This window comes from Corythoichthys intestinalis, chromosome 8, assembly GCF_030265065.1.
Source record: "Corythoichthys intestinalis isolate RoL2023-P3 chromosome 8, ASM3026506v1, whole genome shotgun sequence".
Taxonomy (NCBI): Eukaryota; Metazoa; Chordata; class Actinopteri; order Syngnathiformes; family Syngnathidae; genus Corythoichthys; species Corythoichthys intestinalis.
The window spans coordinates 36,286,131-36,293,397 of NC_080402.1; positions in this window are offsets into that span (position 1 = coordinate 36,286,131).

Here is a 7,267-nt window from a genome sequence, read left to right on the forward strand (position 1 = left end):
TTGCAGTATGAACAGCAACATTTTTAATCCAGAAGCTCTGCAGAGGAGAAGTTTCCACAAATTCCCTATGAAGAACGAGGAAAAATATAAACTGGTCACTTGCTGCTGGCTACGACATAAAAAATCAGCGGAGAAAAAAACCTGATGTGATATCACTCCGCCCTGCTCCTTTACTCTTTAATAACTTTATCCCTAAAACAGCCAACACTATTGATTGCATGGGTCATCCATGATTTTCATGTGTGCATATATTGTTTTTTATTGCCATGCTATAATGATGCCATTGACTCGTGCTAGCTTAGCCACTCCGGAGCCCTGAAACTAACAAATAAACTTGCAAAGGAAATGGAATTTGTTGAAATCAACTCCACCAACTAACTAAACCCCTGCTAACTCAAAGATTAAGCCTAATGTCAAAAATCCTGAACTTCCGCTTTAAGAAATCAAAGTGGAAGGATTTCATGTTGGCCCTTGACTGCGTTGATTTTTCTGAAAGCGGCCCTCGGAGAAAAACGTTTTGACACCCCTGATTTATAGAGATTACAGAAATGCCAACAAAATACATAATAAACTGGCAAGGTATTTGAGAGAGGGCTTACATGAAGCCCCCCGCCTGTGTAGCACAAACCGCATCACAAGCATCAGGTTGACTGAATGCTAAATGATATCTGGGCACTGAATGTATCCAAGCACCACAAGTGACTTCTCTTTAAGCCCACTCATGTCGTTTTCCTAATTGCTGCTTTACCTCTTAGAAAAACGCTGGTTGTCTTTGTTGATTAAAAAGGAAAAACAGAACAAAAAAAACAGTATAAACTAGCCTTATTTTGTTTTTGTTGTCTTTTGAAAATGTGTGTGTCCTCCTGCTTCAGCACAGCCTTCTCTTCCATTGTGACACATGCTTGCTAATATATGGGGTTTTCTTCTGTACCTCAGCAATGATACAAATGAAAACTGATATTGTTATACGTTAGAACTACTGTGAAGAAATGCAAGTTGTCCCCCTCTTTGGCACGATTTAACCACTGTTAAGCCTTTGGGATGTATTCTGTTGACTCTGTGATTGCTTGTTCTTCCATACGGTAAAGACCATCATAGAGTTTATGGGGTTAACAGGTGAGAAGCCTCAAGTTTCCGTCATCTTAAGGATATTTAAAATAACCACCTTTCACCTTAACATGTCAAAAATGTTCAATTCTTAAAAGAATGACGCCACATCATTGTACTATAATGTTCTCTTTTTTTTTTTTGTGTTGTCAGCTCATCAGTTTGAAAGTTTGGAGGCTGACTAGTTAACAAACCAAAAAAACCCTTCCAGACTCCATTCCATCCACACATTTGGGTTTGTGGTTGTTAATATTTTCTAAAATAACCCTTTAAATACAAAAATAAGCACCATCAACCTAAAAGAGCTATTAATTTTTTGTCTTTTGGGCACCTGCAAATGAGTCTGTGTTTGAATTTTGTCACATTCAAGGAGTTGAAGTCCTTCATATCTCTGTTGGGTTTTACAATTGTTTTTATTTTGTAGCAGTTTCATCAGGACATTAAAACAAACCCTTTATTTGAGCCCTCCCTGTGAAAAGCAGTCAAACGTTGGTCTTTGTTAGCGAGCGCTAGGCAGGCTCCAATTAAAAAAAAAAAATAAAAAAAAAGTGAACAAACACTGTCAGCTGTAAAAGTAGGTTGACGTCTGTGCGTCACCGTTGTATTGTCTTCTTTTAAGTGACGCTTCATCCTGACGTTGTTGAAAGGAAGACCACCTTCCTGCCAATATCATCGTGTTCTGGGACCAAGTCTGTTGACAATATTTAACTAAAAAGAAAAAAAATCTTAATGTTTATCGTTTTATGTTATTTGTTTTTTTACTGGTGCTGACATACAGTATGTGGTTATGAGAAAAAAGTATATATACATATATATAAAAGATAATGGCTATTTGTAAATATGTTTTTACAAGTTTAAATACACCAGATAATACAGCCTCTACTCTGTAAAGAATTACTGTTTGTTGGGAAAAATAGAGAAGTATTTTTATTTAGAATTTTGTCGGTTTCATGTTTAACCCATCTGAGCTATGCCATTGCACTTCAGACAATGTCTTACTACTAATTTCTATTGTAAACATGCTTTTCTTTTGATTTTCTAGTTTGAGAGTTGACTGTTCTTAAGCAGTGCTTATTTCTTTTTATTCTGTACAGAACTCTGAAACTGTAACAAAAGAGGATTACAAAAACTTTTTTTGGCTTGTTTTTCCAACATAAACAATAAAGAGAATGTTCTCGCTGATCATAATCGGTGGTTTGTTGTGTATTTCTTAATCTGTGTTTTTGCAGATAACAGAAATAAAGACATTATTTAGTAGTGTTGGACCGATACCATTTTTTGGCCCTGATACCGATACCTCGCGGTGCAGTATCGATACTGATACCATACCGATACAACTTTGTTTATATAGTGTGGGGAGAACAAGTATTTGATACACTGTCAATGGGTTTCCCCATTGGCAGTGTATCAAATACTTGTTCTCCCCACTGTATATGGCGGAAAACACTCAGGTGACTTGAAGGTCCGCTCTAAGACCCCCAATTTGACCAATTTAAAAAATTGTCTTATATGCATGTGTGATACATCATTGGAAAGCTTAAAATCTCTTTTTTCTGGGAGAAGAAAAATTTTGAACGGAAAGGCATTCTAAAAAAAAATTATTATTTTTTAAACAGCAAAATCCTAACTGGAGGCGAGAGCACACGAGAGCAGAATTAAAGACGGCATGTTTTTAACGAGATATTACCGCGTACTTACCTTCTTTCGATCCAAAAACTCCATGTAGCATGTATCATCGAGTGTCAAGACACAGATGTTGATGGCCACAGCCGGATTTTTGGAGGATTTTACGGGTGAAACATGGTAATATAACAAGGGTCGTGATGCAGAAATCTCTGACATCAAGGAGTGGTCGAGATGTTCTTTTTCATATATTTACCCTTTTAATTTTTTTCTTTGTTTGGATCGATTATTTATCATCTAACATAATGGGGGGGGGGAATTAATCGATAGTTATGGGGTGGATATCCGTGACTTTTTTACAGACGCCATTTTTTTCATTGTGACATATTTGTTTAAAGTTTAAAACATGCGAGTAATTGTTTTAAAGTTATTTTTTTTCTAAACGAAATATTAGACATCAATGAATGATTCCAAGTTAAAAATTACTTACATTTTGAATAATAAATATAATTACTTCCCTTCTTTTTATGGCTGGGTTGAAACAAAAGCGGTTGCGCGACGTCTGTAAACGGGGGTTTCCAGGGTAAAACTGAAAAATTTAAAATAGTTCGGGGGCTTAATGCGCCATGAGTCTGCTATGGCAGCATATAGAGATATTGTTCTATCAAACACAACAGTTCTTGTGGGTTAAAATACAGCAGTTTATTTTAAAGAGGGGTGCAAGAGCAGAAACTGCTTTTTCAGTCTTGTCTGTGTTTTCTGCCATTAATATTTTTTTTCCCCAAAGAGCTACATACTTGGATGTGAAATCATTGCTATCAGGGCTTTGTCAGGCCGCTGCTTACCTTTGCGAAACAGGAATAAGACTAATACAAAGTGAACCCGGTAGAACTTTTTATTGCATACTTTGTATGGGTGACAATAGTTGAATAAACCTTTGGCTCTCAAAGGCCAAAATAGTGCTAAATTCGTGAAATTAAAACATGTATAATACTAGCCCAACAGTCAGAAAGTAAAAATACATTCATAATAATAAACTCTGAATAAACGTTTTTAAACCTCTCAAAGGCCAAACAGTCCAACTTTCATAAAATTATAAGTAATAATAATTGACCACAGCATCCTGTCTATTAGCCTCCCTCTTTGTGCACCAGCAGCAACATAACTCCATCTATAGCAACCCACAAATGCAAAGAGTGCACCACACACAGCTTAGCCACTTAGCTTAGCTTACTTTGCTTACTTCTACAGCACTTTTGAAACAGGTCTCAAATTACTGTAGCATGTCTTTCAATGAAAAACAAGAAAATTAAAGTACCTTTCACTTCGGGGTGCTCCAGTTGAGCAGCAATAGCTTGGCCGGTGCGTGTGATCCCTTAAATTCATTCGCATGAAGTACTACGCTTTCCAGTCAGCTGTCAAGCGAAGCAGGGAAAGTTAGGAGACTTGGCTACTCCAGACATCGGTTGAAAATCTTATGGCCCCTGACTTCTCCAACTTTTCTAAAACATGTTTCATTACTTTATTTTTTAGTGCAGGATAGTCGTCTCCTTAATGTATTTGCGACTTGGGACCTTATACTTAGGTACTGCGTGAGCCATAAAAAGCAGGATTCCCACGCTTTCAACACAGGCAAGGGGCAGGTTACAGACAACAGTCGGTGATTTTTTTCAGACATCTGTCTTGCTGATTCACTCTTCTCGTCCCACTGCCCAGGGTTTGTTGCGGTCCATCCCCAGCAATTGTACTCCATGCTGAAATATTCCGAAACCGCCAACATTTTCTGCTCCTACTCCTAGTTTGTTTTTCCTCCATATGAAAAAGCTGCCCTGGCATTGGTTAAGAGCAACTATTGGCCCGCTCTCATTGGTCTGGAGCAGGTCAATAGCGATAGCTGCTTGGCATGCACAGTAATCATGTGTGATCACACAACAGAGTGTGAGGAGAAAAAAGGCTGCATTCAGTGTTACCGAACCAGTAAATGGTATCAGATACCAATACCACCAATTTGGGCCGGATCGGCCCTCCCTGCCGATACTGGCATTGGTGCATCAGTACTAATGAGGCAATACTGCTTGAGATTATTCTTTGGAAAAACTTTTTGTTAAATCAGTCGTGCGGAGAATTGACTGATTACTTCCAGCCCTCAGATAAAATGGCTTGGACTTCTATCACCGCCAATGGCAACCAATGAGTTAAAAAACAAGGTAATTAATAAGTTGTTTATTCGCCAAACAGCTTTCACAACCACCTTCTTTTTACTGTACTTACTCTAGTATCCGCATTCACTCCCTTTTTCTCATCTGACATTGATAAATGGAGACTTGCAGCGGTGACAACAACATTACTCATGCTCAATAGCGACACCATCTTGGACAGAGAAAAACGAGATGAAGAGGGATGCTGAAGGACAGCAGAGAGATGGGTGTTGCGGGTCTGCTGGCAGAGGTGTTTATTGCATTCCCACACCCAAAAGCACTCTATTGAAATCTACAAACAACTGAAAGGTTATTATTATTGCTGTGAAGGGGAAAAAAAGAATATGGAGTTTGCATGTTCTCTCTTTCTTTGAGTATTTTCTGTGGTTCACGCACAGTACTCTGGTTTCATCCAAAAGCCCTAAAACAGCCATATGAGGTTAAATGAAGATTCAAGATTACTGAAAGATGCAATCGTCAGTGTGACTGCTATATGCATCCTGCGACGGGCTGGTGACCAATTAATTTAAGGTGGATAAACCACTTCTTATTAGGGGTATAACAATACACTGATCAACACCGTTGTCTTCTAGATATGTCATTTTGTTAAAAAATAACTTTTCATTCTCATGTTCGGAATGTTTCAGCAACAAAATTGTCAAAAACATCAAAATTGCTTAGTATAATAGGCAAGTTTCTGAAGTACTTCCGCTGTACTTCTGCATTTCTGCTCACGACTTCCATTTTACACTGTCTCAAACCGAAACAACAGTGGAGCTGGAGTGGCGTACTAAAATCTCTCAAAAAAAGACTATTTGGAATTGCCGCATCCATCTGCCATCATCACGACATGGGAGGACAACATGAAGAAATTGCTAAGAGTCACCACAACCAAAATAGTTTTGTATATTATTGATTTAATGGGAGTGGATGGAAACACAGTCAGGGACCTGAAAAGCTTCGAAGAATCCAGTTGAATGTTTCCTTATACATAAATATGGGAACTTTGTGTTCATGAAGGCAGATGTAGAACCAAGACACTGCCACCACAAATTGATTAAAAGGTACAGTTATGTTCAATTTGACTTCAATTCTATGTTCTGTCACAGCTGAGACATCGTTAGCTTTGCATTAGCTTCAACGATAATGAAATGGAAAACAAACACTCATGAACTACAAGTCATACAAAGGCTTTTTACTCTAAATGCATTCAATTCAAGTGTTACATGTTTTTTGTTCGTTTGTTTACTGGTGGAAAACGCTGTTAGGCAGGAAAACGCTGTTAGGTAAGGGAAGACAACTTAATGTGCCTCACAGTCACAACAACACTCACGTTGATGTACATATATCGAGACTACGCCCATTCTACCTTGATGATGCAAGGCTCGATTTATGCTCCACCTTCGTTAATATTTTTCTAATAATTTATAAAATTGTAATTTATTGACCTGTTTTGCTTTGCACATGCACCAATTGTTGTCCAATAGTTTTATTGCAATCAAAATCTGCAATAAAAAAAGAATGAAATACTATTTGTTTATATATACACGTGTAATGAGCTCTTAATACCTTAACTATAACCTAACTAGATGAAAATTACCTTATTGTACTTACTTGTAACAACAAAATTCGTGTCAGCCCTTCTGCACATGGTAACTGTAATTTTCACCTCATTCTGGACACTCACGTGGCCGGTGTATCAACCTGCGCCCCATGTTAACACAGGCTGCAAAGATTGTTAGAATTTCGTCCACGAACGATCAACGAAGTGATGACTACAAACATGCAATCTTTTAGGTGGATCCTTTAGGGTTAAAGATGCGAGCCAAATCCTTAATCTGCTGCTGGTTTCGATTTAATGTGTATGGCGAGGTAGATCCTCACTGGCGCTTTGAAGCAGGACGCTATTCAAAACATTCCACTTCCAAGCATATATGTAAGCGCTTCCGGGAGTTCACACAACCAAGCACAGCACAGAAAGTCACGGAGTCTCATCTATGTCGTGCTGAATCCGTTTTTGGAGATTCAATGGGCTCCTCTGGTTTGATTTGGCAGTTTAAAACTTTGTGTACTTCAACCTCAATTCATGGTGTTCTGCCTAAACCGGAAGTCCGTAGCTGAAAATGTCAAATATGGTGCCGCCTGATTTTCGCTCAGGAAACTTGTCTATAGGTGCTGAAAGAGATAGACGGTGCCTACGAGAAAAGGAGCTAACTTTTGCATTATTCTAACACTCAATATAATAAAAAAGACATTTAACAATAGTTTAATATTATAATATAACAATTATAACATACATAAGTTATAATACACAGACTCACTGCTCACAAATCAGGATG